Source organism: Hylobates moloch, unplaced genomic scaffold (assembly GCF_009828535.3).
Source record: "Hylobates moloch isolate HMO894 unplaced genomic scaffold, HMol_V3 SCAFFOLD_15, whole genome shotgun sequence".
Classification (NCBI taxonomy): domain Eukaryota; kingdom Metazoa; phylum Chordata; class Mammalia; order Primates; family Hylobatidae; genus Hylobates; species Hylobates moloch.
The window spans coordinates 92,080,969-92,097,709 of NW_026652290.1; the positions used below are offsets into that span (position 1 = coordinate 92,080,969).

At 49.0% G+C, this 16,741-nt stretch overlaps 1 protein-coding gene and 1 pseudogene across 6 annotated transcripts in view; both read left to right on the top strand.

Moving 5' to 3' along the window:
* BLOC1S3 (biogenesis of lysosomal organelles complex 1 subunit 3) overlaps window positions 1-16,741 on the top strand; it is a 35,835-nt gene that overhangs the window by 1,238 nt on the left and 17,856 nt on the right. For 3 of the 6 annotated variants that reach the window (XR_009209968.1, XR_009209969.1, XR_009209967.1), the window contains exon 2: window positions 7,628-7,781. The gene's annotated coding sequence lies outside the window, so the exon portion shown is untranslated. Of the gene's footprint in view, window positions 1-257; window positions 392-1,270; window positions 1,794-7,627; window positions 7,782-16,741 lie in introns of those variants that run through there. The other 3 variants (XM_032177502.2, XM_058428532.1, XM_058428531.1) reach the window with 3 other exon arrangements.
* On the top strand, window positions 53-565 carry LOC131381314 (zinc finger protein ENSP00000375192-like; annotated as a pseudogene).

A 16,741-nucleotide genomic window follows, 5' to 3' on the forward strand; every position in this document is an offset into this window, starting at 1 on the left:
CCCGCTCCCATCCTGCTGTCACCCATGGGGGCTAATCCGGTCCCCTTGGATAATGCTTTATATTGGATATAGTTCAGCCCCTACTGTGGAGACCAGGGCCCCACTACCCTTAGATCTGGTTCCTCCCCCGATCCTGACCCTGCCGCCTGGTTCTGAGCCTTCCCCTGGTGCTTGGCTCCAGCCTTTGGTAAATAGTTGCTCCTTAATCTGTTTCCACCCTGGGGGCTCACCTTTTTTTTTTTTTTTTTTTGAGACAGGGTGTCTTATCTGTCACCCAGGCTAGAGTGCAGTGGCAGGATTACCACTCATTGCAGCCTCGACCTCCTGGGCTCAAGTGATCCTCCCAGCTCAGCCTTCAAGAGTAGCTGGGACTGCAGACCTGCACCACCACGCCTAGTTGCCCGGTTAATTTTTTTCTGTCGGTTTGAAGAGGGGAGAAGATCTCACTATGCTGCCCAGGCTTGTCTCAAACTCCCGGGCTCAAGCAATCCTCCCACCGTGGCGACCCAAAGTGCTGGGGTTACAGGTGTGAACCACCACACTGGGCTCTGCTCTGCCTTTCTGAGTTTGATTTCTGCTTATGGTGGAGTGGCTTGTTCCCGTTCTTCCCACAAGAACCCAGGATGTGGCACAGCTTCCCTGCCGTCTTCTTTCGCTCAGTTGGGTACGCCTCCCATCCTAGCTCCACTTTCAGAACTGCCTTCACCCTAGGCTGGGTCCTTGTTTTGTTTTTAGAGACAGAGTCTCACTCTGACGCCCAGGCTGGAGCACAGTGGCGTGATCTCGGTTCACTGCCACCTCCACCTCCCGAGTTCAAGCGATTCTCCTGCCTCAGCCGCCCGAGTAGCTAAGATTACAGGCATGCACCACCACGCCTGGCTAATTTTTATATTTTTAGTAGAGATGAGCTTCCACCTTGTTGGCCAGGCTGGTCTCGAACTCCTGGCCTCAGGTGATCCACCCGCCTCACCTCCCAAAGTGCTGGGATTACAGGCATGGGCCACTGCGCCTGGCCAGCTGGGTCCTTGTTCTGCTGCCCAAGCTTGGCCCTGGTTCCGTGGGCTGGTTCTACTTTTTGTTCTCCCATCTTCTGCCTCCTGCCTCCTCCCGCTTGAGCTTAGCCCCGCCCTCTCAGCCTGATTTCTGTTTCCCAAGTCCAGCTGTGTCGTAGGATAGGTTTTTTTTTTGCTTCCTTTTACTGTCTCCATCCTGCTTACACCTCCCTGATCCTGGGGTCTGGGGACTCCCCATGGTTTCCTTCCTTCTGCAGGCCCAAAATGATGGCCCCTCTTCACCCAAGGCAGGGGATCTTCCTCCCAACTCTCTGGACCAAGGTGGCATTTCCTGCACACCCCTCCAGGCCAAGATGATGCTCTCTCTCAACTCTCTAGGCCAAGGTGGCATCTCCTCCTGACTATCCAGACCTAAAGTGACACCCTTCAGGCACTTCGGGCCCAATTCAGCCCTGCCCTGGTGCTTTGGGCGCCAGATGACAGCACTTTGCAGATAAGAACGATATGACGTGTGGATTTCACTACATTTGGCTCCTGGATGCTATAAAAGGACTTGGATTTCTGACTTGGCTCAGGGACTGGGGTTAACAGTCTCTTTCTGCTCCTTCTCACCTGTGTTTTCTTCCGATTCCAGCTCTGGTCCCTCAGTCACATTCATATTTGCTCTCCTCTCCCAGCCTGATACCCCTGTCCCTTATCTCAACCCGAAGCCAAGATCTGAGCCCCCAAGATGGAGAATGGGGAGGAGGTTTTTATGGCGGACTGATTAAAACTCTTAAGCATTCACCCTTATGGTTAGTTCCTTTTGTCTCCCTATCTAAGCTAAGGGTGAGTTGGTTGATTTCTCTGAGAATGGGGGTCCCAAGACCTCCATGCCTGGCTTACGGAAGGTGAAGCTGTAGTTGGGAAATAAGGGGCCCTAGATTTTTGCCCTCGTTCTGTATTTACTTGTATTTTATTAATTCAACACACACGTTTTGGGTACCTGACCTGTGCTGGGGCTAGGGGTATAGCACCCAGTCCCTGCCCTCACAGAGGTCACAGTCCAGTGGGAGAAACAGTAATAAGATGTTCTTACAGATAGTTGTAGTAATCATAATTTATAGTTTAATTTTTAAAAATAGAGACGATAGCCTGGCCAACATGGTGAAACCCCGTAGTTACTAAAAATACAAAAATTATGGGCGATGGCTCACGCCTGTAATCCTAGCATTTTGGGAGGCCGAGGCACGTGCTAGTAATCCCAGCTACTCAGGGAGCTGGGGCATGAGAATCGCTTGAACCCTGGAGGCGGAGGTTGACCCAAGATCGTGCCACTGTACTCCAGCCTGAGCGACAGAGCAAGACTCTGTCTCAAAAATAAATAGGCCAGGCGCAGTTACGCATGTCTTTAATCCCAGCACTTTGGGAGATTGAGGTAGGCAGATCACCTGAGGTCAGGAGTTCTAGACCAGCCTGGCCAACATGGTGAAACTCTGTCTCCACTAAAAATACATTAGCCGGGTGTGGTGGCACATGCCTGTAATCCCAGCTACTCGGGAGGCTGAGGCAGGAGAATTGCTTGAGCCCAGGAGGTGGAGGTTGCAGTGAGCCGAGATCACACCACTGCACTCCAGCCTGGGTGAGAGACTCCATCTCAAAAATAAATAAAAAATAATTAATTTTAAAAAATAAAATAGAGACAAGCTCTCACAATGTTGCCCAGGTTGATCTTGAACTTCTGAGCTCAAGGGATTCTCCTGTCATGACCTCCCGAAGTGCTAAGATTACAGGCAGGAGCCACTGCACCCAGCCATAATTTATAATTTAGATACAATTTTCTTGGCACCATGATTAGAGCCATGAAGAAGTAAAGGAGCTTTACAAAGGTGGAGCGGGATCCATCTGACCTAATCTGGGCGGGAGAGAGGAAGTGATGAGTGGTGTTAGAGCTGAGCCCAGAAGGTGGAAGTAGGTGAAATGGAAGTAGGTTGAAGAGTTGCAGACAGGGAGAACAGCATATTCAAGGGCCCTGAGGCAGAAGGGAAAGGGACCATAACCTGTTAAACAGAAGAAGATGATTTCTGCTCTCTACCTAGAGTGGAGAAGTGTGGGGGTGGTTGTGGGGCAGGGGATGCTGAGTGCAGTACCAGAAGGGGCCAGATAAAGGTGAGCTTTAAAAAAATTGTATTATTGGCTGTGCACAGTGGCTCACATCTGTAATTCCAGCACTTTGGGAGGTCGAGGCGGGCAGATCACCTGAAGTCAGGAGTTCGAGACCAGCCTGGCCAACATGGAGAAACCCTGTCTCTACTGAAAATATAAAAATTAGGCATGGTGGCGCATGCCTGTAATCCCAGCTACTCGGGAGGCTGAAGCAGGAGAATCGCTTGAACCCAGGAGGCAGCAGTTGCAGTGAGCCAAGATTGCACCACTGCACTCCAGCCCGGGGGACAGAGCGAGACTCTGTCCCAAAAAAAAAAAAAAAAAAAAAGTAGGTGTGGATCAGCATCTTCTCCCGCCAGCTCCCCTTCCACCCCTAGGGTGAGTGGATCACAATTCAAACAGGATGATCTCCCAGGACTTCCCTTTCTTTTTCTCTTTCTTTCTTTCTTTATTTCTTTCTTTTCTTTCTTTCCTTTTTTTTTGAGATGGAGTCTCGCTCTGTTGTCCAGGCTGGAGTGCATGGAGTGCAGTGGCAAGATCTCAGCTCACTGCAACCTCCACCTCCCAGGTTTAAGCGATTCTCCTGCCTCAGCCTGAGTAGCTGGGATTATAGGCACGTGCCACCACGCCCAGCTAGTTTTTTTTTTTTTTTTTTTTTTTTTTTTTTTTAGTAGAGATGAGGTTTCACCATATTGGCCAGGCTGGTCTCAAACTCCTGACCTTGTGATCTGCCTGCCTCTGCCTCCCAAAGTGCTGGGATTACAGGCGTGAGCCACCACGCCTGGCCAGGACTTCCCTTTTCAATGAGTTTAGCGAGAGTCCCTGAGGAGCGGAGCTGCCTGGGAGAGTGGCAGCTTAGTGGTCTCATGGTGGACTTCCAGCCCTAGAGCACAGAGCTTCCCTCACTCCTTAAACTCCAGCGCACTAGCCAGGCCTGGCTTTCGGCCCCTTTCTTTCTTTTTCCCTCCCTCCCTCCCTCCCTCCCTCCTTCCTTCCTTCCTTCCTTCCTTCCGGTGGGGGTCTCACTATTTTGCACAGGCTGGTCTTGAACTCCTGGCCTCAGTGGATCTTCCCACCTCGGCATTGGCAGGGATGGGAATCTGATAGGAGAGGGTACAAGAGGGTGTAGAAGGAGAGCCAGAGGAGAACATCCTCTTTGCAGTGTTGAGTGAAGGGGTGGGATGTTAAGAAATGGGGAAGTGGCAGTGCATGGTGGCTTACACCTGTAATCCCAGCACTTTGGGAGGCCAAGGTAAGAGCATAGATTGAGCCCAGGTGTTTGAGACCAGCCTGGGCAATATAGCGAGACCCTATCTCTACAAAAAATACAAAAACTAGCCTAACGTGGTGGTATGTGCCTGTGGTCCCAGCTACTCGTGAAGCTGAGATGGAAGAATTGCTTGAGCCCAGGAAGTTGAGGCTGCAGTGAGCCATGATTGTGCCATTGCACTCGAGCCTGGGCAACAGAGTGAGACCTTATCTCAAAATAAAAAAAGAAAGGGGGCCGGGTGCGGTGGCTCACGCCTGTAATCCCAGCAGTTTGGGAGGCTGAGGCAGGTGGATCATGAGGTCAGGAGATCAAGACCGTCCTGGCTAACATGGTGAAACCCCATCTCTACTAAAAATACAAAAAGTTAGCTGGGTGCGGTGGCGGGCGCTTGTGGTCCAAGCTACTCGGGAGGCTGAGGCAGAATGGCGTGAACCCCGGAGATGGAGCGTGCAGTGAGCCGAGATAGCGCCACTGCAGTCTGGCCTGGGTGAAAGAGCAAGACTCCGTCTCAAAAAAAAAAAGGGGGGAAGGGAGGGAGAGAGGGAAGGAGGGACGGATTGGGGAAGTACCTAGATGGGGAAGATGGGAGGGGTCATGGCATGTTTGTATGCCGCTGGGAATATTTCAGAAGAGGGAGAAGTCATGATACAGGGGAAAGATGGGAGAAAAGCCAGACCATTGTCCTGCAGTAGGTAAGAAGGGAGGAGGAGATAGCCCCCAAGGGGAAGGGCAACACTGGGGTAAGAGAGACTATTTGTGGCTAGTTGCAAGTCACTGGGTAGTGATGACCACTCTGGTCATCACTGCCTGGGGACTGGTCTGTTACCCCCACTGGACTGTTGGCCTCATGAGGACAGGGTTGAGGCTGTCTTGCCAGTGCCAGCTAACCCAGGAAAACCACAGAGTAGATACTAGGCAAATTGTTTGTTGAATGAATGAATGGCCTTCACACCATCACACAGCATCAGCCTCTCAGATGCATGGAGCTGTTGAGACGTTCAGGCACAGCCTCCCTCCAAAGGTGATGGGCACTCGGTCCCACATAACACATCACCCTCAGATATGCAGAATGAGAGGGTCAGACATGCACCGAAATGCTGATAACACCCACTCCACAAATATTTGCTAATCGCATTTCAAGGGGAAAGGCATTCAAGACAAAGAATAGCATGTGCAAAGACCCAGAGGCAGGACAATCCTGGGGGTGCTTGTTTGGGCGAGATGAATTGTCTGTTGTGCATGGACTGCTATAGAGGGGCCTTTGGCAGGAGGTAGAGCTGAAGACTCAGTCAAGAGCCAGGCCACACAGGGCCAGAATGAGGAGCAGGGCTTTGTCCCAAGGGCCCTGGGGAGCCAAGGCAAGTTCCAAGCAGGAGAGAGGCAGGGACGAGCTTGCGCTTTAGCAAGAGATACCTAGATGGGTCAGGTGTGGTGGCTCATGCCTGCAATCCTAGCCCTTTGGAGGCCAAGGCAGATGGATAACCTAAGGTCAGAATTTTGAGACCAGCCTGGCCAACATGGTGAAACCCCCGTCTCTACTGAAAATACAAAAATTAGCTGGGCATGGTGGTGTGCGCCTGTAATTCCAGCTACTCAGGAGGCTGAGGCAGGAGAATCACTTAAACCTGGGAGGCGGACATTGCAGTGAGCCGAGATCGCGCCACTGCACTCCAGCCTGTGCAACACAGCAAGACTCTGTCTCAAAAAAAAAAAAGAAAGAAAAGAAAGAAACCTCTGGCTACTGAGTGGAGGGTGCATGGGAGAGGGTGAGACTGGGTCTGTCCTGGTCACCCTGTGTCCCCAGCATCACTAGCAAAGAGCAGGTGCTCAGTAAACACATTTTGAACAAAGATATGAATGAAGGAAGGGACAAACAGTTGAATTATTGGACTTTTGTTGTCACTGAGAATAAAAGCCCAATCATATTATTATTATTATTATTATTATTATTATTATTATTTTAGAGATGGGGTCTCACTATGTTGCTCAGGCTGGTCTTGAACTCCTGGGCTCAAGCAATCCTCCTACCTCGGCCTCCTAAAGTGAGCCACCATGCCCAGCCTGTAATCCTAGTACTTTGGGAGACTGAGGCAGGCAGATCACCTGAGGTCAGTAGTTCGAAACCAGCCTGGCCAACATGGCGAAACCCTGTCTCTACTAAAAATACAAAAATTAGCCCGGTGTGGTGGCACGCACCTGTAATCCCAGCTACTCAGGAGGTTGAGGCAGAATGATCACTTGAACCTGGGATGTGGAGGTTGCAGTGAGCAGAGATCATGCAACTACACTCCAGCCTGGGCGACAGAGTGACACTCCGTCTCAACAACAACAACAACAACAAAGTGCTAGGATTACAGGCATGAGCCACCACACCCAGCCTCAACGCCACAGTCTTTACTGGGACATTGGAGGCCCTATGATCTGGTCCTGGGTCCATCTTGCTGCGCTCATAGACAACTGGCCACTTCACTGAGTAATACTGGACTCTGGGCTGTCCTCTAAGCTGCCAGACAGAGCCTTTGCAATTTTGTTTTTCTCTTGCACTCAGCTCTGTATGGGCAGTGCCTATAGCAGCATTGTATAACAGTCAGCAGGCAGTCACTATTTGTTGACTTAATGAATGAATCCCCTGCAGCTCCACTGGAGAGGTCTGAACATCATCCTCGTCAGTAGGAACCTGAGCTAGTTGGAGCAGGAGGCAAAGGAGATGGGTGGAGGCCAGGAGGACCAGGCTGGGAGAATTCCAGGATAGGGACTGGGACAGGGGTCAGGGTCAGGGTCAGGGGCTGGAGCTGATGTCCAGCCAAGAGCAGAATCTAGGATGGAACTGGGACAGGGATGGGGGGGGGGGCCATGGGAGGGACAGGGCCAGGGGCTAGGGAGGGGACACGATTGGGGGTGACCTCGGTCAAGGGCCTGACTCCCCAACACCTCTCTTTCCAGAGCGGCTTCACAGCAGGACCACAGGAGTCATTGTGGCCAACTTCGCTGGAGGCTTGGAGATCTTTGGGGCCATTAAGGCAGAGCTGCAGGGCCTAGAGATTGAGATGCTGGGTATTTCCCCATACCTGCTTGGGGAGCCCCGCCAAGCTGCAGGCATCTCACACTGACCCAGGGCCCTTTGTGATCGCCCTCCATCTGGCCCTATCCGGTCTCCTTGGGACTGTTGGGGTGACACAGCCTGTTCCCTCTCGCCCAGTGAACAATGTGGCATGCTGTATGCGCAGGGACGCTTGAGGAAGCCGCTTGACTGTGAGAATGTCGCCAGAGTGAAACCGAGTCCTAGCCCACCTGGCACCTCTTCCTCCAACTCTTTACTGCCCTCTGTTGGAAAACCCGCATAATATACAAAGGTAAAGTCCTCACTTGGTACCTGTGGGGGATTCCTTCCAGGACCCCCACTGATGCCCCAGACCCTGATACAAAATGGCCTAGTATTTGCACATAACCTATGCATACCCTCCCGTGGACTTTATTTTATTTTAATTTTTTAATTTTTTGTGGGTACATAGTAGATGTATATATTTATGGGGTACATTATGAGATGTTTTGATACAGGCATGCAATATGGAATAATTACAACATAGAAAATGGGGTATCCACTTCCTCAAGCATTTACTCTTTATGTTACAATCCAATTACACTTTTTTTTTTTTTTTTTGAGACAGAGCCTCACTCTGTCGCCCAGGCTGGAGTGCAGCAGCGTGATCTCAGCTCACTGCAACTTCTGCCTCCTGGGATCAAGCAATTCTCCTGCCTTGGCCTCCTGAGTAGCTGGGATTACAAGTGTGTGCCACTATGTCCGACTAATTTTTGTATTTTTAGTAGAGTCGAGGTTTCACCATGTTGGCCAGGCTGGTCTCGAACTCCCAACCTCAGGTGATCTGCCTGCCTCAGCCTCCCAAAGTGCTGGGATTACAGGCATGAGCCACCACAACCGGCCAGTTACACCCTTTTCATTATTTTTTTTTTCTTTTTAATAGAGATAGTCTCTGCCATGTTGACCAGGCTTGTATAGAACTCTTGGCTTCAGGCAGTCCCCCATCTCAGCCTCCCAAAGTGCTGGGATTACAGGTGTGAGCCACGGCGCCCAGCTTCTTTTAGTTACTTTAAAATGTACAACTAGTCACCCTGATGTGCTGTCAAATAGTAGATCTTATTCATTCTTTCTAATTATTATTATTATTATTTATTATTATTTTTTGCAACAGAGTTTCACTCTTGTTGCCCAGGCTGGAGTGCAATGGTGCATTCTTGGCTTATTGCAACCTGTGACTCCCAGGTTCAAGCAATTCTCCTGCCTCAGCCTCCCAAGTAGCTGGGATTGCAGGCATGCGCCACCATGCCTGGCTAATTTTTTGTATTTAGTAGAGACGGGGTTTCACCACGTTGGTCAGACTGGTCTCGAACTCCTGGCCTCAGCTGATCCACCCACCTTGGCCTCCCAAGGTGCTGGGATTACAGGCATGAACCAACACTCCGAGCCTATTATTATTATTTTGAGACAAGAGTCTTGCTCTGTTGCCCAGGCTGGAGTGCAGTGGCATGATCTCTGCTCACTGCAACCTCTGCCTCTGCCCAGCTAATTTTTGTATTTGTAGTAGAGATGGGGTTTCACCATGTTGGCCTGGCTAGTCTCAAACTCCTGACCTCAGGTGATCCTCCCGCCTTGGGCTCCCAAAGTTCTGGGGTTACAAGCATGAATCACTGTGCCCGGCTGTTCTTTCTAATTATTATTTTGGTACCCATTAACCATCCATCCCCTCCTCTGCCACCTCCCCAACCCCACTGGCTAATTTTTGTATTTTTAATAGAGATAAGGTTTCACCATGTTGGCCAGCCTGGTCTCAAACTCCTGACCTCAAGTGATCCACCCACCTCGGCCTCCCAAAGTGCTGGGATTACAAGTATGTGCCACTGCGCCCAGCCGGAGCGCCATTGAATGTTATTTGTTACTTCTCTCTTGCTGCTTTTAGGATTCTTTCTTTATCCTTGACCTTTGGGAGTTTGATTATTAAAGGACTTGAGGTAGTCTTCTATTTTTTTTTTTTTTGAGAAGGAGTTTCGCTCTTGTTGCCCAGGCTGGAGTGTAATGGTGCGATCTCAGCTCACCACAACCTCCACCTCCCAGGTTCAAGTGATTCTCTTGCCTAAGCCTCCTGAGTAGCTGAGATTATAGGCATGTGCCACCATGCCTGGCTTTTTTTTTTTTTTTTTTTTTTTTATATTTTTTAGTAGAGATGGGGTTTCTCCGTGTTGGACAGGCTGGTCTCAAACTCCTGATCTCAGGTTGTCCGCCTACCTTGGCCTCCCAAAGTGTTGGGATTACAGGCGTGAGCCACTGCGCCCGGCAAGGTAGTCTTCTTTGGGTTAAATCTGCTTGGTGTTCCATAACCTTCTTACATTTGAATACTGATATACTTCTCTAGATTTGGGAAGTTCTGTGTTATTATTCCTTTAGATAAAACTTCTACCTGTGTCTCTCTCTACCTCCTCTTTAAGTCCAGTAATTCTTAGATTTGTCCTTTTGAGGCTATTTTCTAGATTTTGTAGGTATGCTTTATTCTTTTATCTTTTGTCTCCTCTGTGTATTTTCAAATAGCCTTTCTTCAAGTTCACTAATTATTTCCTTTTTTTTTTTCTTTTTTTAAGATAGAGAAGGGGGTCTTGCTATGTAACCTGGACTGGTCTCAAACTCCTAGGCTCCAGTGACCCTCCTGCCTTGGCCTCCCAAAGTACTGGGATTACAGGCATGAGTCACCATGCCCGGCCACTAATTTTTTTTTCTGCTTGATTAATTCTGCTGGTGAGAGACTCTGATGCATTCTTCAGTTTGTCAATTGAATTTTTCAACTCCAGAACTTCTGCCTGATTCTTTTAATTATTTCAATCTCTTTGTTTAATTTATCTGATAGGATTCTGAATTTCTTCTCTGTGTTATCTTGAATTTAGTTGAGTTTCCTCAAAACAGAGCCCTCCTTCTCTCTCTCTCTCTATCTCTCTCCCCCCCATATATATAGTTTTTGTTTGTTTGTTTCTTGTTGAGACAAGGTCTGGCTCTATCACCTAGGCTGGAGTGCAGTGCCACAGTCTTGGCTTACTGCAACCTCCACCTCCTGGGCTCAAACCATCCTCTCACCTTAGCCTCCTGAGTAGCTGGGACCACAGGTGCACACCACCATGCCTGGCTAATTTTTGTATTTTTTTGTAGAGACGGGGTTTTGCCATGTTGCCCAGGCTGGTCTTGAACTCTTGAGCTCAAGTGATCTGCCCACCTCAGCCTCCCAAAATGCTGGGATTACAGGTGTCAGCCACTGCACCCAGCCCCAGAACAGCTATTAAATTATCTGTCTGAAAGGTCACATATCTCTGTCTCTCTATGATTGGTCACTGTTGCTTTTATTTTATTTTATTTTATTTTATTTTTTGAGACAGAGTCTCGCTCTGTCGCCCAGGCTGGAGTGCAGTGGCACAATCTTGGCTCACTGCAAGCTCCGCCTCCCAGGTTCACGCCGTTCTCCTGCCTCAGCCTCCTGAGTAGCTGGGACCACAGGCACCCGCCACCACGCCTGGCTAATTTTTTGTTTTTTTGGTAGAGACGGGGTTTCACTGTGTTAGCCAGGATGGTCTCGATCTCCTGACCTCGCAATCCGCCCCCCTCGGCCTCCCAAAGTGCTGGGATTACAGGCATGAGCCACTGTGCCCAGCCGGCTTTATTTAGTTTCTGTGGTGAGGTCATGTTTTCCTGGATGGTTTTGTTACCTGAGGATGTTCATAAATTTCTGGGCATTGAAGAGTTAGGTATTTATTATAGTCTTCACAGTCTGGGCTTGTCTGTACTCATCCTTCTTAGGAAGGCTTTCCAGGTATTTGAAAAGACTTGTGTGTTGTGATCTAAGTCTTTAGTCACTGCAGCTGTATCTGCATTAGGGGGCACCCCAAGCCCAGGAATGCCGTGGCCCTTGGAGACTTGTAGAGACACTGCCTTGGTGGTCTTGGATAAGATCTGGAAGAATTCTCTGGATTATCAGGCAGAGATTCTTGTCTTCTTCTTTTTCTCCCAAACACATGGAGTCTCTCTGTGCTGGGCTGCCTGGAGCTGGGGGAAGTGCGATACAAGCACTGCTGTGGCCACCAGTGCTGGGACTGTGCTGGGTCAGACGTGTAGCCAGCCCAACACGGGATCTCCCCCAAAGCCGGTGGTCAGCACTGCCTGGGTACCACCTATGTTCACTGAAGGCCTTAGGGCTCTATAAGCAGCAGATGGCAAATCCAGCCAGGCTTGTGCTCATCCTTTCAGTGTGGTGCAAGCCCCCCATCACAGGTGCGCCCAGAGATGCCATCTGGGAGCCAGGGCCTGGAGTTGGAAACCTTAGGTACTCTGTTCTACTGTGGCTGAGCTAGCACGCAAGCCACAAGACAAAATCTTCCCCACTCTTTTTTCTGCAAACAGGGGAGCCTCTCCCTGTGGCCACCACTGCCCCAGGACCATGGCAGCTACTGCTTGGCTACTGCTGGTGTTCATTTAAGGACCAAGGTCTCTTCAGTCAGCTTGTGTGAAGGCTACCGGGCCTGGGTCTCTCCCTTCAGGGCAGTGGGCTCCCCTCTGGCCAAAGGTAGGTCCAGAAATGCCATCCAAGAGCCAAGGCCTGGAATCGGGGACCCCCAAGAGCCAACTTGGTGCTCTACTCCACTGTGGCCGAGCTGGTAACTAAGCTGCCAGACAAAGGCCCCTTTACTCTTCCCTCCCGCTTCCTTAAGCAGTAGGAGCCTGCCCCCGTAGTCACCATGTCAGGGAATATGCAGGGTCATATCTGAAGTCAGTATGTCTCTGAGTCTCACTCAAGGCCCACACGGAGTACTGCCTGGGTACTGCTGCTGATTATTCAAGGGTCCTTTAGTCAGCAGGTAATGAATCCTGCCTGGACTGGGCCCTTTCCTTCAAGGCAGTAGGTTCCTTTCTGGCCCAGATGTTTCTGGAAATCGCCTTGAAGCTAGAGCCTGGAATGGGGCCCTCAGGACCCCGCTTGGTCCGCTATCCTAGGGTGGCTGAGCTGATATCCAAGATGCAAAACAAAGACCTCTTTATTCTTCCCGCTTATCTTCTCCAGTGTAAGGAAGGCGTTTCAGGCCGGGCTCGGTGGCTCACGCCTGTAATCCCAGCACTTTGGGAGGCTGAGGCAGGCGGATCACCTGAGGTCAGGAGTTCGAGACCAGCCTGACCAACATGGTGAAACCCCATGTCTACTAAACATACAAAATTAGCCAGGTGTTGTGGCACATGCCTGTAATCCCAGCTACTCAGGAGGCTGAGGCAGGAGAATCACTGGAACCCAGGAGGCGGAGGTTGCTGTGAGCCGAGATCACTCCATTGCACTCCAGCCTGGGCAATGAGAGCAAAACTCCATCTCAAAAAAAAAAAAAAAAAAGAGACTGTCTTTGCTACCCCGTTCAATGGCTCTTTCAGTGATACGAAGTTAAAACCAGGTACTATGTTCGCTCACCTGATTTTGGTTCTTATGAAGTGCTTTTTTGTGTGGATGGTTGTTCAGTTGGTTGTTCTTCTGACGGGATGATTACTGGAGGCTTCTATTCAGCCATCTTCCCCTGCCTCCTCATAATTGCTATCTCTTTAGTGATTTTCTCATGTTGTTTATATATTGTTTATATATCATTTTCCTGATTTCCATTTGTTCTTTGTCTATGGTTTCCTTTAGCTCATAAAGCATATTTAAGACAGTTGATAAGGTCTGTGACTAGTAATTCCAACGTCTGCGCTTCCTCAGAGATGGTCTCTGTCAAAAGAACTTTTTTTGCCATAAATAAGCTATACTTGCCCGTTTCTTTGTATGTTTTGTAATGTTTTTGTTGAAAATTGGACTTTTGGAGTATTATAATATGTTAATTACTGAAACTGGATTCACCCTTTCCTTGGAGATTGCTGGGTTTTGCTTGTCAAGGGCTAGAGCCATCTGTTTGACTTTTTACAACTGTTTTTGCAACATGTGTATTCCTTTTCCTGTGTGGTCACTGAAGTTTCGATTCCATTTTTTCTGGGTTTTTTTTTTTTTTTTTTTTTTTGAGATGGAGTTTTGCCCTGTCCCACAGGCTGGAGTACAGTGGTGTGATCTCAGCTCACTGCAACCTCTGCCTCCTGGGTTCAAGCAATTCTCTTGCCTCAGTCTCCCTTGTACCTGGGATTACAGGCACCTACCACCATCCCCAGCCACTTTTTGTATTTTTAGTAGATATAGGGTTTCACTGTGTTGGCCAGGCTGGTCTTGAACTCCCGCCCTCAAGCGATCCACCCATCTTGACCTCCCAAAGTGTTGGGATTACACGTGTGAGCCACTATGCCTGGCCTATTCCATTTTTTCTGTGATCAGCTGGTGACCTGGAAAAGATTTTTTTTAACGTCTGGCTCCAAAAAGGGGAACAGGGAGTGTCTTTCTTGCCTCTTTAAATCATCTGATGTATACTGCCAGGGGAAGCCACTTCTGCTGAGATGGTTAAACTAAGGCAAGTGTCTTCACCTATCCCTTGGGCACCACCAGACCAATCCAAATGCACAGCTCCAAAGTTTTGGAAGGCACATTGCTTGAACCCGGGAGGCAGAGGTACTAGCTAGGCACTCCAAATTCCCTAGAATTTGAATTTTTAAAATCTCCATTTACCGAGTAAATTGTCAACTGGGATTTTTTAATATGTTGAATATATTAATCATAGGTATTTAAATATATATGTTGATTGGGCAGCCAAGGTGGGTGGATCATTTGAGATCAGGAGTTTGAGACCAGCCTGGCCAACATAGTGAAACCCTGTCTCTACTAAAAATACAAAAATTAGCCAGGCGTGGTGGCGCACACCTGTAGTCCCAGCTACTCCGGAGGCTGAGGCAGGAGAATTGCTTGAACCCAGAAGGCAAAGGTTGCAGTGAGGAGAGATCGCGCCACTGCACTCCAGCCTGGGTGACAGAGCAAGACTCCATCTCAAAAGAAAAAAAAACAAAACAGAAACGAAACAACAAACAAACAAACTATATATATATATACACACACATATATACACACACATGCACGCGTGCACACACACACACACACACATATATATATGAGCATCACACAAGAAGCTGTAGGGGTCACTTCCTCCACTGAAGCCACCATTGAACTGGAAAGAGCAATTGAAATAAACTATTTCAGAAGTCTGGAGCCTGATTGGACATTTATAATAATCAGGGGAGTGCTTCATGGAGAGGCTGATAATCTTATGTAAGTGTGAGTGGTATGGACAATATCAGCTACCACCCCCATTCCTCAGCCCCATTGTGGCTATGGGGATAGCATCCTGCTCTCCATCAGGAGGACATAAAAATCTGGACAATTTGGGGACATCATTTAGCAGTACTTCCTAAGATTAGAAATATGCATACCCTGTTGATATGGTTTGGCTCTGTGTCCCCACCCAAATCTCATCTCGAATTGTAATCCCCACATGTCAAGGGAGGGACCTGGTTGGAGGTGACTGGACTATAGGGGTGGTTTCCCCCATGCTGTTCTCATGATGGTGAGTGAGTTCTCACGAGAGCTGATTTTTTTTTTGTTTGTTTTGTTTTGTTTTTTTGAGACGGAGTCTCGCTCTGTCACCCAGGCTTGAGTGCAGTGGTGTGATCTCGGCTCACTGCAAGCTCCGCCTCCCGGGTTCATGCCATTCTCCTGCCTCGGCCTCATGAGTAGCTGGGACTACAGGCACCCGCCACCACGCCCAGCTAATATTTTTGTATTTTTAGTAGAGACAGGGTTTCACCATGTTAGCCAGGATGGTCTCGATCTCCTGACCTCGTGATCCGCCCGCCTTGGCCTCCCAAAGTGCTGGGATTACAGGTGTGAGCCACCGTGCCCGGCCTTTTTTTTTTTTTTTTTCAATGAGACGGAGTCTCACTCTGTCACCCAGGCTGGAGTGCAGTGGCACGATCTCCACTCACTTCAATTCTCTTGCCTCAGCCTCCCAAGTAGCTGGGATTTTAGGCCTGTGCCACCACGTCTGCCTAATGTTTGTATTTTTAGTAGAGACAGGGCTTCACCATATTGATCAGGCTGGTCTCGAACTCCTAACCTCAGGTGATCCACCTGCCTCAGCCTCCCAAAGTGCTGGGATTACAGGCATAAGCCACTGCGCCCAGCCAATTTCTCAGGTATTTCTTTATAGCAGTGTAAAAACAGACTAATACACCCGCAATCCTTCCATTTATTTCCCTCTTGTTTGTTATGAGCACATATGTGTTCCAAAAGACAGTGTTCTTGTACCTTCAAACTAGACACAATCTAAATGTCAATCCATTGGTGACTGGATAAGTAAAGCATGCTACATTCATACAACAGACATTATAGCAATGAACACGAATGACCTGCTGCACCCAACATGAATGTATCTCACAAGCATAATGTTCCGCCAACAAAGCCAGAGCACATACTGTATGATTCCACTTATCTCCAGTCAGAACCAGACAAAACCATGCTAGGGGTGTTGAAGGTCAGGACAGCAGTTAACTGGGGAGGAGGCAAGGGGTAATGACTGCATGAGGGGTTGCATCTGAGCCACTGTCAATATTGTATTTCCTCATATGGGTGGAAATTAAAGATTTGTGTTCACACTAAAGATTTGTGCACTCTGGTATGTGTGTTATACTTTTTTTTTTTTTTTTTTGAGATGGAGTTTCGCTCTTGTTGCCCAGGCTGGAGTGCAATGGCATGATCTCAGCTCACCGCAATCTCTGCCTCCCAGTTCAAGCAATTCTCCTGCGCCAGCCTCCTGAGTAGGTGGGATTACAGGCATGCGCCACCACGGTGACCATGCCTGGCTGATTTGTATTTTTAGTAGAGATGGGGTTTCTCCATGTTGGTCAGGCTGGTCTTGAACTCCTGACCTCAGGTGATCCGCCCACCTCTGCCTCCCAAAGTGCTGGGATTACAGGCATGAGCCACCGAGCCTGGCCAATTTTTTATTCTTTTTGAGGCAGGGTCTCACTCTGCCACCCAGGCTGCAGTGCAGTGGCACGGTCATGGCTAACTGTAGCCTAGACCTCCTGGGCTCAGGCAGTCCTCCCACCTCAGCCACCGGAGTAGCTGGGACTACAGGTTCACACCACCACGCCCAGTTACTTTTTGTAATTTTAGTAGAGACGGGGTTTTGGAATGTTGCCCAGGCTGGTCTTGAACTCCTGCACTCAAGTGATCCACCCACTTCGGCCTCCTAAAGTGCTGGGATTATAGGCATGAGCCACGAGGCCCAGCCACAAATGTATATTTAATTTACA